The 27,470-nt window shown below is 49.6% G+C and overlaps 1 pseudogene; it reads left to right on the top strand.

Moving 5' to 3' along the window:
* LOC138510831 (uncharacterized) lies at positions 1-27,458 on the top strand (annotated as a pseudogene).
* Positions 27,459-27,470: the final 12 nt, after the last annotated feature.

Here is a 27,470-nt window from a genome sequence, read left to right as displayed (position 1 = left end):
ATGCCCTTGAAAGTATCTGTCTGCAATGGTGGATCGCACCTAAAACCTACAAATGACAATATTAACAAACTTTCTGCGGACTTCAAATTGGCTGGCTCTATAGTGAAGTACACCCCACTCCTGGAAGCCTTCTCTTCCAAGCACAGTAAGAGGGCATGGCTCTCTGTGAATCATCTCCATGTTTCCAATTCGGAACTGGTCACCTGCAGAAAAGTGGTCAGAAGGCTCACGAGGTGGCCAAAAAATCATCCTTGGTTACAGATCAAGAATATGCCCACCTGGGAAAAAGAAAGTTTAAGAACTGAAAGTTAAACTTATGGTTGTTAAACTTATGTTTAAGTGAGTGGGGGTAGGGAGAGGAAGGGGTGGGTGGGGGTATGGAGAGGAGGATGGGTAACCGGATGTAGGTAGAGGAGGGGTGTGGGTGGTGGTAGGGAGAGGAGGGTGTGGGTGGTTTTGGCTAAGGAGAGATGGGGTTTTTAGCTAGAGAAGGGGGCTGGGTGGGGATAGGGAGAGGAGGTGGTGGAAGGGGGCAGGGAGAGGACGGGGGTGCGTGAGTGGGTTTTGGGAGAGGAAGGGGGTAGGTGGGGGTAGGGAGAGGAGGGGGGTGGAAAGGAGGGGTGGGTGTGGGAGGGCGGATAGTTTTGGGAGAGGAGGGGAGGTGGTGGGGTTAGGGAGAGGAGAGGGGTGCGTGGGTGGGCGTAGGGAGATGAGGGTTGGGTGGGTGATAGGGAGAGGAGGGGGTGGTATTGGCTTAGGGAGAGGAGAGGGTGGGTGGGAGTAGGGAGAGTGGGATGGGTGAGTGGGGGTGGGGAGAGAAGGGGGTTGTTGGGTGGGGTTAGGAAGTAGAGGGGGGTGTGGTTAGGGAGAGGAGGAGTTTGGGTTGTTGGGGGTAGGGAGAGGAGGGTGGTTTGGTGGGTGTAGGGAGAGGAGGGTGTGGGTGGTTAGGGGTAGGGAGAACAGGGGTGGAGGGTGGTAGGGTGAGGACAGGGGCTGGGTGGGCCCATAGAGAGGAGGGGTGTGGGTGGGAGACGAAGGGTGGGTGGGTATTTCGGTAGTGAGAGAAGGTGGGAGGGCAAGGAGGGGTGGGTGGAGGAGAGGAGGGGTGGGGGGATAGGGAGGAGGGCAGTAGGGAGAGGAGGGTGGGTGGGTGGGTGCGGAAAGGGGGTTGAGTTGGTCAAAGTTAGAGGAGCGGTGGGTGGGGGATAGGGAGAAGAGGAGGAGGGTGAGGAGGCAATAGGTGGGAGAGGAAGAGGAGGTGAATATGTGTGTGGGTGGGGTAGGGAGAGGAGGGGGGTGGGTGGGGGTAGGTAGAGGAAGGGGTAGGTGGGTGGGGGTAGGGAGATGAGGGGGTGGGAGGAGGTAGGGAGATGAGGGGGAGGGTGATTGGGGGTAGGGAGAGGAGGGGGTGGGTGGGTGGGGGTATGGAGAGGAGCATGGTGGGTTGGTGGGGGTAGGGAGAGGAGGGGTGTGTGTGGGGGTGGAGAGAGGGAGGGCATGGGTGGGGTTGAGGAGGGGTCAAGTGGTTGGGGGTAGGGAGTGGAGGGGGTCGGTGGGGGTGGGGAGAGGAGGGGTGGGTGCTTGCAGTTAGGGAGAGGTTGGTGGTGGTTGGGGGTAGGGATGATGGGGTGGGTGGGTGTAGGGAGAAGAGGGGGTGGGAGAGGAGGGGGATGGGTGGTTGGCAATAGTTAGAGGAGGGGGAGTGGCCAGGTGGGGGTAGGTAAAGGAGGGGACGGGTGGGGGCTAGTGTGAGGAGGGTGTTTGGGTGAGGGTAGGGAAAGGAGGGGTATGGGTGGGTGCAGGGAGAGGGGTTAGGGAGGGGATCAGTGTTGGTGGGGGTAGGGAGAGGAAGGTGGTGGGTGGTGGTAGGGAGATGGGGGATGGGTGGGGGTAGGGAAAGGAGATGGGTGGGTGGGTGTAGTGGTTAAGGAGAGGAGGAGGTGGGTGGGGTTAGGGATGACGAGGGAGGGAGGGTGGGGTTAAGGAGCAGAGGGGTTTGGGTGGGGGTAGGGAGAGGAGGGGGTTGGATGTTTGTAGGGAGAGGAGGGGGTTGGGTGGTGGTAGGGAGAGGAGGGGGTTGGGTGGGAGTAGGGATAGGGGGTAGGTGGGGATAGGGAGAGGAGATGGGCAGGGAGGGGGATGGATGGGGTGTGTGGAGAGCAGCAGGGTGTCTGGGTAGGAGAGGAGGGTATGGGTGGGGTTAGAGGAGTGAGGGGATGGGTGGGGGTTGAGAGAGGAGGTGGGTCAGTGCAGGTAAGGAAAGGAGGGGTGTGGGTGCATGTTAGTAGAGAGGAGGGGGTGGGTGGGTATTGGTAGGGAGAAGAGGATGGGTGGGTGTAAGTAAGGAAAGGACAGGGGTGGGTGCATGTTAGTAGAGGAGGGGAGTGGGTGGGTGGGGGTAGTGAGAGGAGTGGTGTGGGTGGTTGTAGGAAGAGAGGGGATGGGTGGGGTTAGATAGAGGAGGGGGTGGGCAGCAGGGGTAGTGTTAAGCGGAAACCTGTGCAGTTCCCTCTGGGACCACTGCAAAAGATTTAGGCCTACAGGTGTTTGGCAGTAAACCCACTTGGTAGCCGTCTGTACCACACAGATTCACCTGGTAGCTGTGGCTGAGCAGTCAGACTTCTCTCAAGAAAAGTTAGGCAGTATGTGGAGTATACAAAATAGGGCAATTTACACAGTAGAACAAGCAGACACGGAACAGAGGTTGGGTGTAAAGATATATAGTTATTTATTTATAAAAACACATCTATGAAAAACACACTGGCACTAATACGGCAAACAACTTCAATTACAATTAATATAAGTATATCACTCCTCTAACAATAGTTCGACAAGTCTAGGTTCAACGGCACCACTTATTTGCAGACAGAGGTGAATGCTTTAACCTAGATGGCACTCTAATATTCGTTAGAACGGGAGAGAAAAGGCAGGGTATGAAACCAACTCGGTACCAACTCTTTTACGAAGCAAAAGCAAGGCAACTAAGGCAGAGTCTACTGTGGATTACAAAGTTCAGAGGCCAGGCCCACTCGGAGAGAGGCAAGGCGATATGTCCCAAAAAGTATCACAGTGGAAATGCACTTCGAGTCTTTGTAGAAAATTGTCACAGAAAGGTTGAACCAGTTTAGAAAAAAAGTTAAGAAGGTCTGGAGGCGACCCGATGGGTAGGCAAGGAGTAAGACACCTCACGCTAACCAGAACCAGGGAAGCCAGGCGGACACGGTACCTTGTATGTGGAGAGACAGCTCCGGCGGGGGCAGTTGTTCCTGGTGGTGGATGCACGTCAGGGCTTTGCCAAGAGATGAGATGCTCTCGTCGTCGAAGGAAAGTTGAAGATCGTTGCACCACCAGGGAAGAGACCAGCCCCGGAGTGCTCTGTCACAAGGCACCACCTTTTGATCGCAGTACAGTGGTTAGTGGCTATCCGGTTGCCGGGGTGCTCAGCACGGGCAATTCGACCACTACGTCCTGGAACGAAGAAAAAGCAAAGGGGACTGGTTGTGCCCACTAGTCAGGGGAAAAAGACTCTCCGGCGGGGAGATCTCCTCTGTCGTCGGGAAGTGGTGAGTCGGTTCAGCAGGGCTCCACCGGAGGTGTCGTCGTTGCAGTTCGGCTCAGCTTTACCCTCGTCGGATTCTTAGGTCCTGTGGTGACTTCTGAAGATCCAGTCCCAAAAGCCCTGCTTTTATGCAGAAATCCCCCATTCATTCAGCCTATCTGTCAATCAAAACAAGCTAAGTAGTGAGCGGGGTGGCTCACCACTTGGGCCAATCTCACCAGAGTGCGACTTGAGTTGGCAAGGCAACTCTAGTCCAGGGTGCCTAAACCCCCTCCCATACCCCCTGTGGTACCCAGACAGAATGGCACCACTTTGGAGGGCTTCTGTGCAGAAGCCTGCCAAAAGTGGAACAAAGTGCTCAACCTTTGGTTCGGAGTTACAGAGACGAACACAGACGCCATTTTAAAAACGAGTTCTGGCAGAAAATACCAACCGATAGATTTATTTAAGACAAATAAACTGGCGGTATGTTAGAGGCTAACGGGGAAAAAGTATTAGTCCCCAACAATGGGAAGAATCCTATAGAATTATATTCGGGGTCGAATATAACAAGTAGTTTCCACTGCCACCAGCCAAAACTCGACGAGGGGGGACGGGACAGTGCCCCCTCGAACAACAGACCCAGGGGTTTAATCGAATTACCCCTACCAGTACGTCCACAATAGGATGGTTTGTACTAGTTCTGTTAGTAAATTTAGGTCTAGTAAAGCCAATGGTGACTTTACATGCCCTGGGAGACAGTAGTCAGTCCCAGGGTATGGAGTCTATGGTGGGGGTCCTCTAGGACACCCCAGTGTTACGGCACAGAGGGTGCGGTGTAACACACATAGCAAAACATATGAGACCCTATGGAGTAAAAGACCCCATAGCCCATAGAACACATTGACATCCAAAGGAATTAACCACATTCATGTCCAAGAGTGGGAGAAAAGAGTTTCACTCCTGGCAGGATGGAAAAAAAACAAACTCCAGAAATCCAGCAAAGCTGCTGGGGGACTCACTAGGTTAGGAAATTCAGCCTAAACAGAGAATTCTCCCTAACACTCGCCCCCCCCAGACTAAGGGACAGGAGGATTTAATCCACTCCTGGATGAATCTCATACCTCTAGTCGATGACATACATCCTAGAGAGACCATCAGCATTTTGGTGGTGACACCCTGACCTGTGCTCACGGTGAAATCAAACCCTTGCAGGCAGATCGACCATCTCAGTAATTTTGGGTTTTCCCCTTTCATTTGCATTAACCATCTCAAGGGTTGGTGGTCAGTCTGAATGACAAAAGTAGAACCATACAAGTATGGCCTAAACTTCTTCAGAGCCCACACGATAGCAAAGCACTCTCTTTCAATTGTTGCCCACCTTGTTTCAGGATCCTTCAGCTTGCGGCTGATGAAGCAAACGGGGTGCTCCCTACCTTTCCCATCCAGTTGACTGAGTACTGCACCTATCCCTATATTTGAAGCATCTGTCTGTACAATGAAAGTTTGGCGGTAATCAGGAGCTCTGAGGACTGGGGATTGGCAAAGAGCCTTTTTCAGGTTTTCAAAAGCCTGATTGTACTCCTCGTTCCATCTAACCTTTTTAGGAAATTTGGGAGGAGATGACATTCAGAGGAGAAGCTATGGTCCCATAGTTCTCAATGAAATTCCTGTAATACCCACTGAGACCTAAGAAAGCTCTCAGCTGAGTCTGAGAAGTAGGTGTTGTCCAATTTTGCACAGCTTCAATCTTACTGAGCAATGGCCTTATTTCTCCACCTCCTACCTCATGTCCAAGATAGACTACCTTACTCTGTCCAATTTTGCATTTACTCCCGTTTATGGTCAGATTGGCTTTTCCAAGCGCCTGCAAAACATCTCTTAGGTGGGTTACATGTTCTTCCCAGGAATTGCTGAACACTGCTATATCATCCAAGTATGCCATGCAGAAGTCCTCCATCCCATTCAGAACCTGGTTTACCATCCGTTGAAATGTAGCAGGTGCATTTTTCAATCCGAAAGGCATTACCTTAAACTGGTATAAGCCAACGGTGGTAGAAAATGCAGTTTTCTCCTTGACATGGTCTGTCAGGGCTATTTGCCAATAGCCTGAAGTCAAGTCACATGTGCGGAGGAACTTGGCGGAACCAAGTTTATCCACCAACTCATCTGTTCTTGGCAAAGGGTGGGCATCAGTCTTGGTGACTGCAATAAGAGCTCTATAATCCACGCAGAATCTAAGTTCTTTAGATCCGGCCTTTGGTACTAAAACAACTGGGCTAGACCATGGACTAGTAGAGGGCTCTATTACCCCGAGATCAAGCATCTTGCTGACCTCACCTTTGATGTGGGTTCGTACATTTTCTAATATTCGGTATCCTCTGCTTTTGACTGGCAGACAGTCACCAGTGAGTATGTCATGCTGGCCCCAAGGGGTCAAGCCTGGTGAAAGTGAGAACAGAGAGGTAAACTGATTCAACATAGATTTGCACTCTTCTTGTTGCTCAGGTGTCAGATTTGAAGAGAGATTGACTCCTTCAATTTTTTCATCTAAAGGTAAGCCTCTGAGGAGATCAGGAAGAGCTTCACTCTCTTCTTATTCATCTGATGATGCTAGAAGCAACGCTCCTACATCAGGTCTCGAGACATACGCTTTGAGTCGGTTGGTGTGGAAGACTGTCGGAGCCTCCTTGGGATTGCCGAAGTCCACCAGATAGTTGACCTCTTCGAGTTTACCCACAACTCTGAAGGGTCCCATCCATTTGTCTTGCAGGGCCCTCTGCCTTGTTGGGATCATAACGAGAACTAGCTGGTCTTGAGTGAACTCAACCATGTTAGCCTTTTGATCATGCCAGTGCTTGACCAATGCTTGTCCAGCTTTCAAGTTATCACTTGCTTCTGTCATCATGTGCGACATTCTCCTCCGGAGACCTATCACGTAGTCAGTCACTCTGACTGGCTTGGGGGAAGGAGCACTCTCCAACCCCTCCTTAATTAGGGCCAATGGACCTCTGACGGGATGACCATAGAGAAGCTCGAAGGGAGAATAACCTACTCCCTCCTGAGGGACTTCTCTATAAGCAAAGAGAAGGCATGGCAGTAGAAGGCCCCACTTTCGTTTAAGGGGTTCTTCTAAAGCACCTATCATGCTCTTCATGGTTCAGTTGAACCGTTCTACCAACCTATTGGTTTGTGGGTGGTAAGCTGTTGAGAAATTGTAAGTAACTCCACAGGTTTTCCACATGGCTTTCATGTAGTGGGACATAAAGTTTGACCCCCTGTCAGAGATTACTTCCTTCGGAAACCCGACCCTGGTAAAAATACCAAGGAGGGCCTTTGCCACAGCCGGAGCTGTAACAGTCCTCATAGGAATTGCCTCAGGATACCTAGTAGCATGGTCTACTACAACAAGTATATACCTGTTGCCTGAGGAGGTTGGAGGATCAAGGGGACCAACAATGTCAATCCCTACTCTCTCAAATGGGACTCCCACAACTGGGAGAGGCACTAAAGGTGACACATTCTTGGCACCAACCTTACCAGAGGTCTGGCAGGTGTGGCAGCTCCTGCAGTGTTTTTCTACTTCGGCCCCCATCTTCGGCCAATAAAAGTAGAGAGAGAGCCTTTCCTTAGTATTCTTGAAACTCAAGTGACCAGCCAAAGGAATCTCGTGGGCTAACTGCAAGAACTGTGGTCTGTTCTCTTGGGGTACTACAAGTCGTTTGTAGTCTCCAGGTGCAGACTCGGTCGGTTCACTGTAGAAGAGGCCATCTTCCCAGTGCAACCTGTATTTCCCAGGCTCTTGCCCTTCAGCCTGAGCTTCTGCCTGGTGGCGAAGACCTTCCAGAGTTGGACATTCCCTCTGTCCCTTACTGAAGTCTGCCCTGTTGGGTCCCCCTTCTGTCAGTAAAGACTGCAGCGAAGGATGGTCAACAGGATCCAGATCTCCAATGAGTTCCTGGCCTTCCATTAGCTCTTCTTCAGAGTCTAATTCTACCACATAGGGTTGTACCTCCCTCTCAGCCTCAGCTGGAGGGGGAGCTACGGGTGTAACTTTGGACAACCACGGGGAAGTCCTTGTTGGCTGCACTGAAATGCTGGCTGCTGGTTTCGGTATAGAAGTCTTAGGTTTCCCTTTCGCTCCTGATTTCTTGGAGACAGCAGCTGACAATTCCAGTGGAGCAGGAGTGATCTCTTTCTTCATCATCTCCTGGAGAGTACCTTGCATGGTTCTCTCCCTTGCAGGTCTGGTAAGCTCCTGTAACCGTTTACTAGGAGGTCTGGGGATATGCGACACAACTCGAGAGTTTTTAAATCGTTACCCAACAGAACGCGTCCTGGTGCCTCACTCTGTATGCTGACAGGTATCTTCACAGTCATGTCGTTACACTGGATGAGAACTGGTAATTGGGGAAGCATCTGCACAGGCCCTCTGGCTAACTTGGTGAGGCGTTTGGGTGCCTTAGCAACATCCTCCGCCTGAAAAAAAGATTTATCCACCACAGTTATGCTGGCCCCAGTGTCCCTAATGGCAGGAGTCTCCTGACCATTCACCTGGACACTGTCCTTATAATACTCTTTAGTATTATCTGGGATAGAATTATAGACATCTAAATTATGTTGTTCCCACAAACCCAGAGACACTAAAGAAACACTGGCTGAAACTCCAATGGGTTCATCAGCCAGCAGTAGAAAGTTTCCACTTGCCATTTGGACTTCCTCCTCTGGAGCGAAGGCTAAGGAGACAAGCTGGACTCCTGATGGTTTACCCTTGCATCTGGGATCTCCTTTCACATGGTCAGTCGAGCCACAAACAAAGCATTTCCCGAAAGCTTTCTGGAATGGTGGCTTGTTCTGGCCTCCTTCCGGTTTGGCACCAGAAGGTACACTATTCTGATGCGATTATCCTTGTGGCTTACCCTTCTGGTTTTGCTTGGGGCCCTCTTTGGAATTTGAGTTATTAGAATTCTCTTTTGAGTCTTTTTTACGCGGTTTTCCCTCCTCCTTTTTCTGAGTTGCCCCAGAATCCTTATGAGTAGCCATATTGGCAACCCACAAGTCAGCGGCCTTAGCTAGCTTCCTGGAATCCAATTCTTCAAATCAGCCAAGTGCTGTCTGAGCTCAGGGGAACAGGCATCATAAATAGACTCCAACATAAAAAAGATTCTTCATACCCTCATAAGTGTTCACCTTGTAACCCTTAATCCATCCCTATAAGTTTTTCAACCCTTCACTCACTCAGGTAGCCCAAGGGGTACCATCATGCTTTTTGAGGGTTCTAAACCTCTTAAGATACTGGGAAGGGGTCTTCCCAAATCTAGCTATCAAAACTAGTTTCACACTTTCGTACTCTTTCCTATCATCCTCCCCCAACTCCATTATCACATCAGTTGCAACAGGGAGGAGCCTAGAGAACAACCAGGTAAGTAGCTCATTACCTGTGATGTTCTGGAGCCCATGATTGTACTCAAACAAATTCAGCCAATCCAACACATCCAACTTTGGTTCATACATACCAATTAATTCCTTCGGCATCCGGGGTCTTTTGGGACTGGAACTTCTAGAGGAGCCGGAGACAAAAGCAGTTTCGACAGACAACCTTTTCATTTCTAACTCATGCTTGAGCTCCATTTCTCTGAGCCTAAGAATTTGTTGCATTTCTTGGTGTTTCTGTTCAGTTTGAGCAGTAATCCTTCTGAATTCCAAGTCTATTTTCATTTTTTCTAGTTCAAGGACTTGAGGACTTAGTGTGGGACCTGCTATAGGAACAGTAGGTACAGCTGGTAAGGCATACAGAGGAGCTGGGGAGACAGTTATGTTAGCCTCTCCTTCCTCTTCAGCCTCTTCATCACTATCATCAGAACTTTGATTTAGATCAACACCATTACTGTTATCTACATTTGCTGGAGAAGTTGGTTCCTCTGAACCAGTACCCAGACTTTGGTTTTCCAGCAATCTCGCTATCAGTTCTACGTGCTTGCCTCTTACGGAATGATTGTCTTGTCTACAGAGAGCTCTCAAACTCTCAGTATTTTCGCCTGACAAGGACTCTTGACTGTAAACTTCCATAGTAGACATGTTTTTTGAAAGTTGCTTTTTAGTGCTAAGCTTTCTGGTTAGTTATCCTAAAGTGTTGAAAAGCACTCTAAAATGTATACTCGATACAAATCCCACCGATGTACACCAGTGTTAAGCGGAAACCTGTGCAGTTCCCTCTGGGACCACTGCAAAAGATTTAGGCCTACATGTGTTTGGCAGTAAACCCACTTGGTAGCCGTTTGTACCACACAGATTCACCTGGTAGCTGTGGCTGAGCAGTCAGACTTCTCTAAAGAAAAGTTAGGCAGTATGTGGAGTATACAAAATAGGGCAATTTACACAGTAGAACAAGCAGACACGGAACAGAGCTTGGGTGTAAAGATATATAGTTATTTATTTATAAAAACACATCTATGAAAAACACACTGGCACTAATACGGCAAACAACTTCAATTATAATTACTATAAGTATATCAATCCCCTGACAATAGTTCGACAATTCTAAGTTCAACGGCACCACTTATTTGCAGACAGAGGTGAATGCTTTATCCTAGATGGCACTCTAATATTCGTTAGAACGGGAGAGAAAAGGCAGGGTATGAAACCAACTCACTACCAACACTTTTACGAAACAATGTAAGGCAAGTAATGCAGGGTCTACTGTAGATCACAAGTTCAGAGGCCAGGCCCACTCGGAGAGAGACAAGGTGATATGTCCCAAAAAGTATCACAGTGGAAATGCACTTCGAGTCTTTGTAGAAAATTGTCACAGAAAGGTTGGACCAGTTTAGAACAAAAAGTTAAGAAGGTCTGGAGGCGACCCAATGGAGAGGCAAGGATTAAGACACCTCACTCTAACCGTCACAAGGGAAGCCAGGCGGACACGGTACCTTGTATGTGGAGAGACAGCTCCGGCGGGGGCAGTTGTTCCTGGTGGTGGATGCAAGTCGGGGCGTTGCCAAGAGATGAGATGCTCTCGTCGTCGAAGGAAAGTTGAAGATCATTGCACCACCAGGGAAGAGACCGGCCGCGGAGTGCTCTGTCACAAGGCACCACCTTTTGGTCGCGGTACAGTGGTTAGTGGCTATCCGGTTGCCGGGGTGCTCAGCACGGGCAATTCGACCACTACGTCCTGGAAGCGAAGAAAAAGCAAAGGGGACTGGTTGTTCCCACCAGTCAGGGGAAGAAGACTCTCCGGCTGGGAGATCTCCTCTGTCGTTGGGAAGTGGTGAGTCTGTTCAGCAGGGCTCCACCGGAGGTGTCGTTGTTGCAGGTCGGCTCAGCTTTACCCTCGTCGGATTCTTAGGTCCTGTGGCGACTTCTGAAGATCCAGTCCCAAAATCCCTGCTTTTATGCAGAAAACCCCCATTCATTCAGCCTAGCTGTCAATCAAAACACGCTAAGTGGTGAGCGGGGTGGCTCATCACTTGGGCCAATCACACCAGAGTGCAACTTTAGTTGGCAAGGCAACTCAGTCCAGGGTGCGTAAACCCCCTCCCACACCACCTGGGGTACCCAGACAGAATGGCACCACTTTGGAGGGTTTCTGTGCAGAAGCCCGCCAAAAGTGGAAGAAAGGGCTGAACCTTTGGTTCAGAGTTACAGAGGCGAACACAGACGCCATTTTAAAAACTGAGTTCTGGCAGAAAATACCAACCGGTAGATTTATTTAAGATAAATAAACCGGCGGTATGTTAGAGACTAACGGGAAAAAGTATCAATCTCCAACAATGGGAAGAATCCCATAGAATTATATTTGGGGTCGAATATAACAAGTAGTTTCCACTGCCACCAGCCAAAACTCGACGAGGGGGGACGGGACAGTGCCCCCTCGAACAACAGACCCAGGTGTAATCGAATTACCCCTACCAGTACATCCACAATAGGATGGTTTGTACTAGTTCTGTTAGTAAATTTAGGTCTAGTAAAGCCAATGGTGACTTTACATGCCCTGGGAGACAGTAGTCAGTCCAAGGGTATGGAGTCTATGGTGGGGATCCTCTAGGACACCCCAGTGTTACGGCACGGAGGGTGCGGTGTAACACACATAGCAAAATATATGAGACCCTATGGAGTAAAAGACCCCATAGCCCATAGAACACATTGACATTCAAAGGAATTAACCACTTTCATGTCCAAGAGTGAGAGAAAAGAGTCTCACTCTTGGCAGGATGGAAAAAAAACAAACTCCAGAAATCCAGCAAAGCTGCTGGGGGACTCGCTAGGTTAGGAAATTCAGCCTAAACAGAGAATTCTCCCTAACACTCGCCCCCCCAGACTAAGGGACAGGAGGATTTAATCCACTCCTGGATGAATCTCATACCTCTAGTCGATGATATACATCCTAGAGAGACCATCAGCATTTTGGTGGTGACACCCTGAACTGTGCTCAATGGTGAAATCAAACCCCTGCAGGCAGATCGACTATCTCAGTAGTTTTGGGTTTTCCCCTTTCATTTGCATTAACCATCTGAAGGGTTGGTGGTCAGTCTGAATGACAAAAGTAGAACCAGACAAGTATGGCCTAAACTTCTTAAGAGCCCATACGATAGCAAAGCACTCTCTTTCGATTGTTGCCCACCTTGTTTCAGGATCCTTCAGCTTGCGGCTGATGAAGTCAACGGGGTGCTCCCTACCTTTCCCATCCAGTTGACTGAGTACTGCACCTGTTCCTACATTTGAAGCATCTGTCTGCACAATGAAAGTTTGGTGGTAATCAGGAGCTCTGAGTACTGGGGCTTGGCAAAGAGCCTTTTTCAGGTTTTCAAAAGCCTGATTGCACTACTCGTTCCATCTAACCTTTTTAGGAAATTTGGGAGAGGAGATGACATTCAGAGGAGAAGCTATGGTCCCATAGTTCTCAATGAAATTCCTGTAATACCCAGTGAGATCTAAGAAGGCTCTCACCTGGGTCTGAGTAGTAGGTGTTGTCCAATTTTGCACAGCTTCAATCTTACTGAGCAAAGGCCTTATTTCTCCACCTCCTACCTCATGTCCAAGATAGACTACCTTACTCTGACCAATTTGGCATTTACTCGCCTTTATGGTCAGATTGGCTCGTCCAAGAGCCTGCAAAACATCTCTTAGGTGGGTTACATGTTCTTCCCAGGAATTGCTGAACACTGCTATATCATCCAAGTATGCCATGCAGAAGTCCTCCATCCCATTCAGAACCTGGTTTACCATCCGTTGAAATGTAGCAGGTGCATTTTTCAATCCAAAAGGCATTACCTTAAACTGGTATAAACCAACGGGGGTAGAAAATGCAGTTTTCTCCTTGGCATGGTCTGTCAAGGCTATTTGCCAATAGCCTGACGTCAAGTCAAATCTGCTGAGGAACTTGGCGGAACCAAGTTTATCCACCAACTCATCTGTTCTTGGCAAAGGGTGGGCATCAGTCTTGGTGACTGCATTAAGAGCTCTATAATCCACGCAGAATCTAAGTTCTTTAGATCCGGCCTTTGGTACTAACACAACTGGGCTAGACCATGGACTAGTAGAGGGCTCTATTACCCCGAGATCAAGCATCTTGCTGACCTCACCTTTGATGTGGGTTTGTACGTTTTCTGACATTCGGTATCCTCTGCTTTTGACTGGCAGACAGTCACCAGTGAGTATGTGATGCTGACCCCAAGGGGTCAAGCCTGGCGAAAGTGAAAACAGAGAGGCAAACTGATTTAACATAGATTTGCACTCTTCTTGTTGCTCAGGTGTCAGATTTGAAGAGAGATTTACTCCTTCAATTTTTTCGTCTAAAGGTAAGCCTCTGAAGAGATCAGGAAGAGCTTCACTCTCTTCTTCTTCCTCTGATGATGCTAGAAGCAACACTCCTACATCGGGTCTTGAGACATACGCTTTGAGTCGGTTGGTGTGGAAGACTGTCGGAGCCTGCTTGGGATTGTCCAAGTCCACCAGATAGTTGACCTCTCCGAGTTTACCCACAACTCTGAAGGGTCCCATCCATTTGTCTTGCAAGGCCCTCTGCCTTGTTGGGATCATAACAAGAACTAGCTGGTCTTGAGTGAACTCAACCATGTTAGCCTTTTGATCATGCCAGTGCTTGACCAATGCTTGTCCAGCTTTCAAGTTATCTCTTGCTTCTGTCATCATGTGCGACATTCTCCTCCGGAGACCTATCACGTAGTCAGTCACTCTGACTGGCTTGGGGGAAGGAGCTCTCTCCAACCCCTCCTTAATCAGGGCCAATGGACCTCTGACGGGATGACCATAGAGAAGCTCAAAGGGAGAATAACTTACTCCCACCTGAGGGACTTCTCTATAAGCAAAGAGAAGGCATGGCAGTAGAAGGTCCCACTTGCGTTTAAGGGGTTCTTCTAAAGCACCTATCATGCTCTTCATGATTCGGTTGAACGTTTCTACAAACCCATTGGTTTGTGTTTGGTAAGCTGTCGAGAACTTGTAAGTAACTCCACAGGTTTTCCACATGGCTTTCATGTAGTGGGACATAAAGTTTGACCCCCTGTCAGAGATTACTTCCTTAGGAAACCTGACTCTGGTCAAAATACCAAGGAGAGCCTTAGCCACAGCCGGAGCTGTAACAGTCCTCATAGGGATTGCCTCAGGATACCTAGTAGCATGGTCTACTACAACAAGTATAAACCTCTTGCCTGAGGAGGTTGGAGGATCAAGGGGACCAACAATGTCAATCCCTACTCTCTCAAATGGGACTCTCACAACTGGGAGAGGCACTGAAGGTGCCACATTCTTGGAGCCAACCTTACCAGAGGTCTGGCAGGTGTGGCAGCTCCTGCAGTGTTTATCTACTTCGTCCCCCATCTTCGGCCAATAAAAGTAGAGAGAGAGCCTTTCCTTAGTCTTCTTGAAACTCAAGTGACCAGCCAAAGAAATCTCGTGGGCTAACTGCAAGAACTGTGATCTGTTCTCTTGGGGTACTACAAGTTGTTTGTAGTCTCCAGGTGCAGACTCGGTCGGTTCACTGTAGAAGAGGCCATCTTCCCAGTGCAACCTGTATTTCCCAGGCTCTTGCCCTTCAGCCTGAGCTTCTGCCTGGTGGCGAAGACCTTCCAGAGTTGGACATTCCCTCTGTCCCTTACTGAAGTCTGCCCTGTTGGGTCCACCTTCTGCCAGTAACGACTGCAGCTCAGGATGGTCAACAGGATGCAGATCTCCAATGAGTTCCTGGCCTTCCATTAGCTCTTCTTCAGAGTCTAATTCTACCACACAGGGTTGTACCTCCCTTTTAGCCTCAGCTGGAGGGGCAGTTACGGTGTAACTTTGGACAACCGAGGGAAAGTCCTTGTTGGCTGCACTGAAGTGCTGGCTGCTGGTTTCGGTATAGAAATCTTAGGTTTCCCTTTCGCTTCTGATTTCTTTGAGACAGCAGCTGACAATTCCAGTGGAGCAGGAGTGATATCTTTCTTCATCATCTCCTGGAGAGTACCTCTCATGGTTCTCTCCCTTGCAGGTCTGGTTAGTTCCTGTAACCGTTTACTAGGAGGTCTGGGGTTATGAGACACAACTCCGAGAGTTTTTAAATCGTTACCCAGCAGAACTCGTCCTGGTACCTCACTCTGCATGCTGACAGGTATCTTCACAGTCATGTCGTTACACTGGATGAGAACTGGTAATTGGGGAAGCATCTGCACAGGCCCTCCAGCTAACTTGGTGAGGCATTTGGGTGCCTTAGCAACATCCTCAGCCTGAAAAAAAGATTTATCCACCACAGTTATGCTTGCCCCAGTGTCCCTAATGGCAGGAGTCTCCTGTCCATTCACCTGGACACTGTCCTTATAATACTCTTTAGTATTATCTGGGATAGAATTATAGACATCTAAATTCTGTTGTTCCCACAAACCCAGAGACACTAAAGAAACACTGGCTGAGACTCCAGTGGGTTCATCAGCCAGTAGTAGAAAGTTTCCACTTGCCATTTGGACTTCCTCCTCTGGAGCGAAGGCTAAGGAGACAAGCTGGACCCCTGAAGATTTACCCTTGCATCTGGGATCTCCTTTCACATGGTCTGGAATGATGGCTTGTTCTGGCCTCCCTCCGGTTTGGCACCAGAAGGTACACTATTCTGCTGCGGTTTTCCTTGTGGCTTACCCTTATGGTTTTGTTTGGGGCCCTCTTTGGAATTTGAGTTATTAGAATTCTCTTTTGAGTCTTTTTTAGGCTGTCTTCCCTCATCCTTTTCCTGAGTTGCCCTAGAATCCTTATGAGTAGCCCTGTTGGCAACCCATAAGTCAGCAGCCTTGGCTAGCTCCCTGGAATCCAATTCCTTCGAATGAGCCAAGTGCTGTCTGAGCTCAGGAGAACATGCATCATAAATAGACTCCAACATAAAAAGATTCTTCATACCCTCATAAGTGTTCACCTTGTAACCTTAATCCATCCCTCTACGTTTTTCAACCCTTCACTCACCCAGGTAGCCCAAGGGGTACCATCATGCTTTTTGAGGGTTCTAGACCGCTTAAGATACTGGGAAGGGGTCTTGCCGAACCTAGCTATCAAAGCTAGTTTCACACTTTCGTAATCCTTATCCACCTCCCCCAACTCCATTACCACATCAGTCGCAACAGGGGGAAGCCTAGAGAACAACCAGGGAAGTAACTCATTCCCTGTGATGTCCTGGAGCCCATGATTATATTCAAACAGTTTTAACCAATCCAACACATCCAATCTCGGTTCATACATACCCACTAATTCCTTAGGCATCCGGGGTCTTTTGGGACTGGAACTTCTAGAGGAACCAGAGGAGAGAGAAGCATTTTCTACAGACAACTTTTTCATCTCTAACTCATGATTAAGTTCTATTTCTCTGAGCCTTAACTCAGCTTGCTTCTGCTCAGCCTGGGCATTCATCCGTCTGAACTCTAGCTCTTGGTTTCTTTCATATTGGGCTAAAAAACGTTTGTACTCTAACTCGAGCTTCATTTTGTCAAGTTCAAAATAAGCAGGGTTACATGTGGGACCTGGTATGGGCCCCGTAGGTACAGTAGGCAAGGCAGACAGAGGCTCAGAGTGGCTAACTTCATTAGGTTCACTTTCCTCTTCTGACTCATCATCAAGACTTTGATTCAGATCAATACCATCACTGTTATCTACATTTTCTGGAGAAGTTGGTTCCTCTGAACCAGTACCCAGACTTTGGTTTTCCAGCAATCTTGATACCAGTTCTACTTTCTTGCCTCTTACAGAAAGATTCTCTTGTCTACAGAGAGCTCTCAAACTCTCAGTATTTTTGTCTGACAAGGACTCTTGACTGTAAACTTCCATAGTAGACATGTTTTTTGAAAGTTGCTTTTTAGTGCAAAGCTTTGTGGTTAGTTATCCTAAAGTGTTGAAAAGCACTCTAAACTGTATACTCGATACAAATCCCACCGCTGTACACCAGTGTTAAGCGGAAACCTGTGCAGTTCCCTCTGGGACCACTGCAAAAGATTTACGCCTACAGGTGTTTGGCAGTAAACCCACTTGGTAGCCGTCTGTACCGCACAGATTCACCTGGTAGCTGTGGCTGAGCAGTCAGACTTCTCTCAAGAAAAGGTAGGCAGTATGTGGAGTATACAAAATAGGGCAATTTACACAGTAGAACAAGCAGACACGGAACAGAGCTTGGGTGTAAAGATATATAGTTATTTATTTATAAAAACACATCTATGAAAAACACACTGGCACTAATACGGCAAACAACTCCAATTATAATTACTATAAGTATATCAATCCCCTAACAATAGTTTGACAAGTCTAGGTTCAACGACACCACTTATTTGCAGACAGAGGTGAATGCTTTATCCTAGATGGCACTCTAATATTCGTTAGAACGGGAGAGAAAAGGCAGGGTATGAAACCAACTCGGTACCAACACTTTTACGAAGCAAAAGCAAGGCAACTAAGGCAGAGTCTACTGTGGATTACAAAGTTCAGAGGCCAGGCCCACTCGGAGAGAGGCAAGGCGATATGTCCCAAAAAGTATCACAGTGGAAATGCACTTCGAGTCTTTGTCGCAAATTGTCACAGAAAGATTGGACCAGTTCAGAACAGAAAGTTAAGAAGGCTTGGAAGCGACCCAATGGAGAGGCAAGGATTAAGACACCTCACTCTAACCGTAACAAGGGAAGACAGGCAGACACGGTACCTTGTATGGACAGAGACAGCTCTGGCGGGGGCAGTTGTTCCTGGTGATGGATGCAAGTTGGGGCTTTGCAAAGAGATGAGATGCTCTCGTCGTTGAAGGAAAGTTGAAGATCATTGCACCACCAGGGAAGAGACCGGCCGCGGAGTGCTCTGTCACAGGCACCACCTTTTGGACGCGGTACAGTGGTTAGTGGCTATCCGGTTGCCGGGGTGCTCAGCACGGGCAATTCGACCACTACGTCCTGGAGGCGAAGAAAAAGCAAAGGGGACTGGTTGTTCCCACCAGTCAGGGGAAGAAGACTCTCCGGCCGGGAGATCTCCTCTGTCGTTGGGAAGTGGTGAGTCGGTTCAGCAGGGCTCCACCAGAGGTGTCGTCGTTGCAGGTCGGCTCAGCTTTACCCTCGTCGGATTCTTAAATCCTGTGGCGACTTCTGAAGATCCAGTCCCAAAAGCCCTGCTTTTATGCAGAAAACCCCCATTCATTCAGCCTAGCTGTCAATCAAAACACGCTAAGTGGTGAGCCGGGTGGCTCATCACTTGGGCCAATCACACCAGAGTGCGACTTGAGTTGGCAAGGCAACTCAGTCCAGGGTGCCTAAACCCCCTCCCACACCACCTGGGGTACCCAGACAGAATGGCACCACTTTGGAGGGTTTCTGTGCAGAAGCCCGCCAAAAGTGGAACAAAGGGCTGAACCTTTGGTTCGGAGTTACAGAGGCAAACACAGACGTCATTTTAAAAACCGAGTTCTGGCAGAAAATGCCAACCGGTAGATTTATTTAAGACAAATAAACCGGCTGTATGTTAGAGACTAACGGGAAAAAGTATTAGCCTCCAACAATGGGAAGAATCCCATAGAATTATATTCGGGGTCTAATATAACAAGTAGTTTCCACTGCCACCAGCCAACACTCGACGAGGGGGGATGGGACAGTGCCCGCTCGAACAACAGACCCAGGGGAAATCGAATTACCCCTACCAGTAAGTCCACAATAGGATGGTTTGTACTAGTTCTGTTAGTAGATTTAGGTCTAGTTACATGCCCTGAGAGACAGTAGTCAGTCCCAGGGTATGGAGTCTATGGTGGGGATCCTCTAGGACACCCCAGTGTTACGGCACAGAGGGTGCGGTGTAAGACACATAGCAAAACATATGAGACCCTATGGAGTAAAAGACTCCATAGCCCATAGAACACATTGACATTCAAAGGAATTAACCACATTCATGTCCAAGAGTGGGAGAAAAGAGTCTCACTCTTGGCAGGATGGAAAAAAACAAACTCCAGAAATCCAACAAAGCTGCTGGGGGACTCGCTAGATTAGGAAATTCAGCCTTAACAGAGAATTCTCCCTAACAGTAGGAAGAGGAGGGAATGGGTGGGGGTAAAGAAAGGATGAAGTGGGTGGGGATAGGGAGAGGAGTAGGGCGGTTGGGGGACAGGGGGAGGATGAGGTGGGAGGGGGTATGGACAGAAAGTGAGTAGGGAGAGGAGAGGGTTAGGGGGAGGAAGGGGGTGGTTGGGTGTGGTTTGGGAGTGGAGGCGGCTAGGGGGAGGAGTGGTTGGGTGGGGTAGGAAGGGGGTGGGTGGGTAGGGGTAGCGAGAGGAGGGGGGTGGGTGGGTGGCGGTAGCGAGAGGAGGGGGGTGGGTGGGTGCCGGTAGGGAGAGGAGGGGGGTGGGTGGGTGCCGGTAGGGAGAGGAGGGGGGTGGGTGGGTGCCGGTAGGGAGAGGAGGGGGGTGGGTGGGTGCCGGTAGGGAGAGGAGAGGGCTAGGTGGGTGGTAAGGAAAGGACGGGTGGGTGTGGATAGGGAGAACACTGGGTAGGTTGGGGGGAAGGAAAAAAAGGGGGGTGGATGGGGGTAGGGAGAGAAGGGAGCATGAGGGTTAGGGTGAGGAGGAGGGATGGGTGGGTCGGGGTATGCAGTGGGGGTGGGTGCTGGGTAGGGAGAGGAAGCGGTAGGGAGGGTGGGTTGATGGGTGGGGATATGGAGGGGTGGGGAGGGGGGTTAGGGGGAGGTGTGGGTTGAGAGAAGAGGGGAGTTGGTGGGTAGGGGAATGGGAGAGGAGGGGGGGTTGGTGGGTGGTAGGGAGAGGAGGGGCAGGGTGGGGGATAGGGGAGAAGTGTTGGTGGTTGGGTAGTGGGAAGGAAGAGGAGGGGGCAGGTGGGTGGTAGGGAGAGGAGGGGACTGGGGGTTCATAGGGAGTGCTAGGGGTAGGGAGAGAAGGGGGTGTGGGTGGGTGGAGGCTAGAGTGGGTGCGGGGTAGGGAGAGGAGGTGCGTGGGGGTAGAGAGAGGAGGGTGTGGGGGTAGGGAGAGGAGGGTGTGGGGGTAGGGAGAGGAGGGGATAGTTGCTTGGGGGTAGGGAGAGGAGGGGTTGGAGGGGTGGTTGTAGGGAGAGGCGGCTGGGGTCAAGCATCGGGGGGCAGGTGGGGTTCAGGGATTGGAGGGGTGTGGGTGGTTGGTGCAGTGAGAGCAGGGGGGTGGGCAAGTGGGGATAGGGAGAAGAGGGGGGTGGGTGGGGGTAGGGAAAGGTGGGTGGGTGGGGGTAGGAAGAGGAGGTTGTTTGGGTGGGGGTAGAGAAAGGAGGGGGTGGTGGGTAAGGAGAAGAGGGGGTGGATGGGGGTAGGGAGAGAAGGGATTGGGTGGGGGTAGGGAGAGGAGGGGGTGTCTGGGTGTAGGGAGAAGGCGTGGGTGGGGTTAGGGAGAGGCAGGACTGGGTGGGTTGCGGTAGGGAGAGGAGGGGAGTGGGTGGGTGGGGGTAGGGAGAGGAGGGGCATGGGTGGGTGGGGTAGTGAGAGGAGGGGTGTATAGCGGGTTGGGGAAGGAGGGATATGGGAGGTGGTAGGGAGAGGAGGGGGTGTGAGTGGGCAGGGTAGGGAGAAGAGGGGGCTGGGTGGAGGTAGGGAGAGAAGGGGGTAGGTGGGTGGGCTAGTGAGTGGGGGTTGGGTGGGAATAGGGAGAGGAGGGGGTAGGGAGAAGATGGGGTGTGTGGGGTTAGGGGTTGGAGGGATGTGGGTGGTTGGGGTAGTGAGAGGAGGTGGGTGGGTGGGTGGGGGTAGTGAGAGGAGGGGTGTGAGCAGGTGGGGGCAGGGATAGGAGGTGGTTGGTGGGGGTAGGGAGTGGGTGGGTCGATTGGGGTAGGGAGAGCAGGAGGTGGGTGTGGGTAGGGAGGGGGGAGGGTGGGAGTAGGTAGTGGAGGGGGGTGGATGGAGCATAAGGAAAGGAGGGTTTTGAGTGGTACAGAGAGGTGGGTGTAGGGAAAGGAGGGTGGGTGGGGGTAGGAAGAGGAGGTGGTTGAGTGGGGATAGGGAAAGGAGGGGGTGGGGTTAGGGAGAAGAGGGGGTGGATGGGGGTAGGGAGAGAAGGGATTGGGTGGGGTAGGGAGAGGAGGGGGTTATCTGGGGGTAGGGAGAGGGCATGGGTGAGGTTAGGGAGAGGAGGGGGGTGGGTGGGTTGGGGTAGGGAGAGAAGGGGTTGGGTGAGTGGGGGTAGGGAGAGGAGGGTTGGGTCGATGGAGGTAGGGAGAGGAGGGGGTGGGTGGCGGTAGGGAGAATGGTATGGGTGGGGTAGGGTGGGTGTGTATTGGGAGACAAGGGGGGTAGGGAGAGGATGGGGTGGGGAGTAGGGAGAGGAGGGGGTAGGGAGAGGAGGGGGAGGGTGGGGCTACGGAGAGGAGAGGTGGGGGGGTTTTGATAGGGAGAGGAGGAGTGATGTGGTGATAGGGAGAGGAGGAGCTGGGGAGGGAAGGTTTTGGGGGTGGAGAGAGGAGGGGGCATGGATGGGTGTAGGTAGAGGAGGGGGTTAGAGAGAGGATGTAGAGGTGGGTGGTTGGGGTAGGGAGAGGCGGAGGTTAGTGGGGGTAGGGAGAGGAGTGGCTTGGGTGGGGGTAAGAAGAGGGGGAGGGGTGGGTGAGGGTAGGGAGAGTCAGGTATGGAGAGGTTGGTGCTATGGAGAGGAGGGGGTTGGTGGGTTTGGTTAGGGAGGGGAGGGGGTTCGGTGGGTGTAGGAAGAGGAGGGGCCGGTAGAGGAGGGGATGGGTGGTTGTAGGGAGACAAGGGGATTGTGGGGGTAGTGAGAGGGGGTGGGGATAGGGAGAGGAGGGGGATGGGTGATGTTAGGGAGAGCAGGCATTTCGGTGGGTGTAGGGAGAGGAGGGTGGTAGGGAGAGAAGGGGGTTTGGGATGTTCAGGAGGAGGAGTCTGGGTCAATGAGGGTAGGCAGAGGATTGGAGGTCTGGATGTCTGTGGATGGTGGTAGGGAGAAAAGGGGGGTGGTTCAGGGTAGGGTGAGGAGAGGGTGGAGGTGGGGGGAGGTGGATGTTGGCTGGGGATAGGGAGAGGTGGGGATTGGGAGAGGAGGGGGTGGTTGGGGTAGGGAGAGGAGAGAGGTGTGTGGGGGTAGGTAAATGTGGGGTGTTGGTGGGGGTAGGCGGAGGAGGGTGTGGGTGGTGGTAGGGGAAGTGGGGGATGAGTGGGGGTAGGGAGAGTGGGGGATAAGTGGGAGTAGGGAGAGGAGGGGCATAGTTGGGGGTTAGGACAGGAGAGGGTTTGGGGCAGGAATAGGGGGTGGGGTCAGTAGAGGTTTTGGGAGTAGGGAGAGGCGGTGGTTTGGCATAGGAGGTTTGGTGGGTAGAGAGAGGAGAAGTGGTGGTTGGAGGTAGGGAGAGGGGGTGGTTGGGGTTGGGGAGAGTGGTGGAGTTTGCGTAGGCAGAGGGGTAGGAATTCATGGCAAAAATGAATGGGGTGGGGAATTGGAAGAGGCACATGATGGATATAATGCAATGGGTTAGGTAGTTAGTGGTTAGGGTGAGAGTGGGATAGAGCAGCAGGATGAGGAGGGTAGGTAGAGGGGGGAATGGGGAGAGGGAGGATGAAGGTTATTAGGGTGTAGAGGCGATGGGAGTGTAGAGATTGAAGTGGGTTTGGGTTTAGTGGAATCAGTGGGGAAAAGGGAGGGCAGGAAAAGGGTGAGTTGGAGGGGACGCCGTTGAGGGGAAGTGGATTACAGATTAAAAGAGCAGGACAGAATTAGGGTAGTGATAGGATTGGAGAAATGAGGTGGGGAGGAAAAAGTCAACATTCAGAATGAGAGAGTTTAAAAATGGTTGAAATGTCAGAATTGAAGATTGAACATTGCATTAGAAAGATAATACTGAAATAGGGTTAGGTTAGGGGATTGAGTGGTTTCAGTGAGGAGTAGAATTTCAGGGTAGGGTTCAAAGGAGGTTTCAGGTTGGTATTCAATTTGGTATTCAGTACATTTGCATTTGGTTCCGTTTGTTTATATACTTACCTTCTTCCCCTTGCCCTCCACCCCTTGCCCTCCACCCCTTGCCCTCTTCAGGTTATTGGTCCTAGTCACCTCAATGCAGCTTGCCCAGCAGTGATCCTTCCTGACCAAGTCTCTGGTCCCGAATGCTGCAACTCCCTGGTGACCAGACTTTTATAAGAGGAATTTGTCACAATGTGGAATGTATCACATGTCATGATGACATCACTTCAGTGTGGATGATACCATGTGCCCCCTAGTTGAAGGGGCAAATCGCAAGACTAGAAGAGGCTTTACCACTGACAAATCTATTGAAGATAATCAGGCTATGTTTAAAACTGAATAGAAGGTGTGCTCGCTCATTGTATCCAGCCCCAGTGATGCTGATTTTCCCTCCACTGTAGTTCATGTCTTTCAAGTGCATCCGCTAATGTCTTCATGTCCTCTACAACTTGTGACATCACAGAGCTATGCCAGTGGCATCATCAGTGTTCTGCTAGCCTCAGACTGCTGGGTAAACATGGAGACTTTTAAATGTATTTTAATTAATGGACACTTCTCAGACATTTCTACAGTCACTATCCTATAGTCTGTCATCACATTGTTCAGGATCTGCCTCTATGCGCAACTGGGGTAATACTTGATGATGTTTCAAACTATCCTGCCAGTGTGGTTGCTCCCTAATCTTTAATAATCATGAAACACACTCTCTTCCATTGAATCCCAAACATTTGTACCTAAATATATAGAATAAAAGTGAACCACACACAGAAAATCCACAATTCAGTTTCTGTCCTGTCAATTTCTTTAACATGTACTGACTTTTTGGCAGTTTTATATAAAACCTATTCCTAAAGCTCTTGTTCACCTGATCTGCCTCTTGGCACAAGTGCACTGGCAAAACTATGGGGAGGATGCGCTCACATCCGGACCTGCAATCCAATTCCAAGCAACATCTTGTGGCTGCTTCATATCCGCTGAATACCCCTCAATGTGTACAAGCTTCTTTTTGGTTGAAAACTGACCTATTTCCTCTCCTAGCCAGGGAAATGGCTTAAGAGACTTGTGCTGAAAAAGCCAGTGTTCCCTCCATCTCACTTTAATACACTCTAGTTCCTAAATATTTATGTTTCCAAAATCCCTTCATGGTAATATGGTGTAAAAGGTGAGCGCGGGACTCACTTCACCCCTCCTGCTTCTAAATGGAGGCCTTGGTTGTCCACGTGTTTCTAGTTCAGCCTATAGCCTATCTTTGTGTCTGGAATCACAGAACCCCTTTCCCTGGTTGCATGTTTTTCCCTCTTTCAGGTAATAGTTATGGTGGCGGGACTCTAACCACAGGGCCAGCTAAAGATGAGGACCAATTTTAAAAGCTTTATATTTATCACGTGTATAGAGGGCATTTTAACAGTCAAATGGTAATTGGGAACTGTGAAGGATTTAAGAATAAGAAATTCCACCAGTGTAGGTAAAAATTGAGCCCCCAACCATCGTTAAGCAACCTGAAAAAGCCCCAAAAGATAAGTCTGATGCAAAGGAGCCTACAAAGAAGAAAAGTGATAAAGAAAAAAACTCGTTCTGGTGCTCACTCTGCACGGCCCTCTTCAGAATCTTTAAATTATCCTCCGCCACCGGTTCCAGAAATCCCTTCGATCCCACCAACTCCGCAGATGGTGGTTTATGCCACTTACATGCCTCTTCATTTATCTGAAAAAAGGATATCTATATTGGGAAGAATGGCTGATTCTACAGAGCAGCTGAGACAGTATGGCCTTTCCCACATGTATAGCCATCCTGTTCTCGTGACCAGGATTAGATCCTGCCCTTTGATACCACCTCCAAAACCTCCACCAGTTCCACGATGGAAGCTTATTCGCCCAAAGAAAGACTTCAACCCGACATCTGAAGCCGAAGACCCACTTGTAATTAAAGAGGAGTTTCTCGAGATTTATAGTGCATTTATGCATTATAGCCTGGATGCAATTCCTTTGCCATCTGAAATGGGACTTGTGCTCTCTGGTGAAAGGGACAGTCTATCAGTGTTTACAACATTGGAGCTCTTGGCGAGAAAGAGGAACCTTCAGGGAATGGTTCTGTTGATACAGAAAGTACAGACCCACCAAGTGGAGAAAATACTGCTCAGGTGGGTGCAAAGCAACAACAACCACCTTCAAATGGAGCTGCTAAAGATAATGCAGCAGAAAGCACAGTTCTTGGTAGCCAGTCTGCTCAACTGGCACATCTACCTGTGGAGAGGCCTCCGTTTGAACTTAAACCCCTCTCCACGGAGGCCTGGGTTGACTATGAACATTTCTGCAAAAGCTTTCAGACCTTGTATATTTTCCACAAGCCATATTCATATGCTTTCACTCAAAAGAAATCCAATCTTAAGAGTCCAGATGATCACGGATCCTACTACCCCTTTGTGGACAACTTGAGGCCTATTGAATTGTTGGTTTGCTTTTCCGCATTGGCACGCTGGGGAGAGATTGCATCTACACCAAATGATGAAACATTACCACAAGGCAAGTTAACAGCAACACATTTTTCCTGGAAAAGCATGATCATTGGACCTCTGGTGCTAAAAATGCACACAACTGCCATAAAAGCTACCATGATAAGCCTACCACCCGGGCGCCATGTGTTACATTTCACTGCAAGTGCCCTTGTAGCTCATCATCTCCAACTGTGTAGCACAGTGCCGTTTGTCCTTGGCGATGAAGAAACAGTTATGCCGAATCTTGACAAGGAAAGTCTCCGTTTACAGAGCAGGGTGTTCTTATTCTGAAATCGATTGGAAACGCGATAAATAATTTCAGTGAGCAAGAACATTTTGATGCATTAAAGCAACTGGCATCAACTTACTTTCATTCCAATCCAGACAAGAAATATCCTGTGGAAATGGCAGAAAAGCACCGCATGACTTTCAATGGTGCACTATGGCATCTCATAACTGATGTACTGCGAAACCCAATTACAGGCGATCTAGTATTTGCCTATCGAGCCTTTACTTTGGACATGTCATCGTTTAGTCCTCCCGCGGTTGCTGGTCTCTCCTCAGATGCCGTATATGAAACTCCTGCTAGTTGGCTGAACAGGATTCCGGAACAAGATGAAGAAACGTCTATTGCAAAGCTTCAAGCCTGGTGGCGAGGGATCCGGATATGGGCCATTATGCAAGCTAGAAAACTGGGAACCAAAGAAAATGCAAAGGTGAAGGAAACTTTCCAAAAGATATGGGCCACACTAGAGCAAAACATACAGAATTACGGTGTTGCTCTCTTGAGGCAGATCTTTAAATATAGTTCGGAGACTGCGCAGATCTATCCATGCTATGGTGATGAACGGAGCAGGATTACATTTGCCGATTACACGGTTACATATCCCGAACAGCCAGGACATTGTTGGTTTGTGGTTTTCATGGAAACATTTCATGTTGCCGAAGGTATGCTGGTAATACCAAAAATATATACCACCATTCCCAACTGCATTCTTCATGTCATTGATAATGATACACTGAAAGAAATCCCTACAGTGTTTCACAAAGTAGCACCTTATTTCTATACTAAGAATGTGAAGGGATATACGTTTGTTGCGAAGCACTCAGCGGTAACGTCCCAGTGCCAGCTGGAAAATGGAAAATGCGTCTCATCACATCCTACAATCCACTTCCATATCCTGCCCGTGACATTTTAAACAATTCTTTTCTGTGAAGGAATTCCAGGAGTACTATATCCCAAATAAGGACAATATTCTGTTCAGGTTTTCAGTAAAGCTCACAGGTGAACATATGACCACAATCCGATTGAAAACCTCAAAATCTGATGTCTTCGTGAAGCTGCAAATCCTGGATAATGACCTGAAAAGGGATGGCAATGATCCATGCATTTCCCTTCCTCCCCACAGAGAGGCCCACAAGTTCTGTGTCCAGCAAAACTCTAGTGGTAAACCCAAGTGTGACAAAAAATAGGCGAACCAGCACTCCTGGAGGGGAGAAAAGCGGAAAGCCTCCTTCGCAACAAGGCAGTGCTGGTGCAAGCAAGATAACAGTTGACAACATTTCTGAGAATGGTTTAACTTCACCGCAGCCTAGCCACAAGTATATAATACAAGCATTAGTCCTCCAGGCAGCTGGATACTGACTGACAGTGAGATGGAATATGCTAGAGGATTTAAAGAATCAGAAAAGAATGAAGTCAAAGTGTCTACTGATAACCAAAACAAGATGAACTGAATGTCTCGGCCAACATTGAAGCACACGGCCATGCTGATGCACAGAAAGCAGCCGCCCCCACAAAGCCCTGCGCAAAGCGAAAGAGAAATCCGCCGACAAAGAAAAGGGTGGAAAAGATAAAGATAAACTGCAGTCTGTCCCAGCCTCCAGGCCAGAGTCTCGGGCACAGCAACTGCCAGATCCATTCAGACCACATTGGAAATTGTGTGTGGTTAGTGATCAGAGTGAAGCCAATGCCTTGGAAGTGAAGAAAGAGAAGATGAAATCAAAGCCAT

This window comes from Ambystoma mexicanum, chromosome 6p (genome assembly GCF_040938575.1).
Source record: "Ambystoma mexicanum isolate Mex_15411 chromosome 6p, UKY_AmexF1_1, whole genome shotgun sequence".
NCBI lineage: Eukaryota > Metazoa > Chordata > Amphibia > Caudata > Ambystomatidae > Ambystoma > Ambystoma mexicanum.
This window is presented reverse-complemented; position numbering and strand designations above follow the sequence as displayed.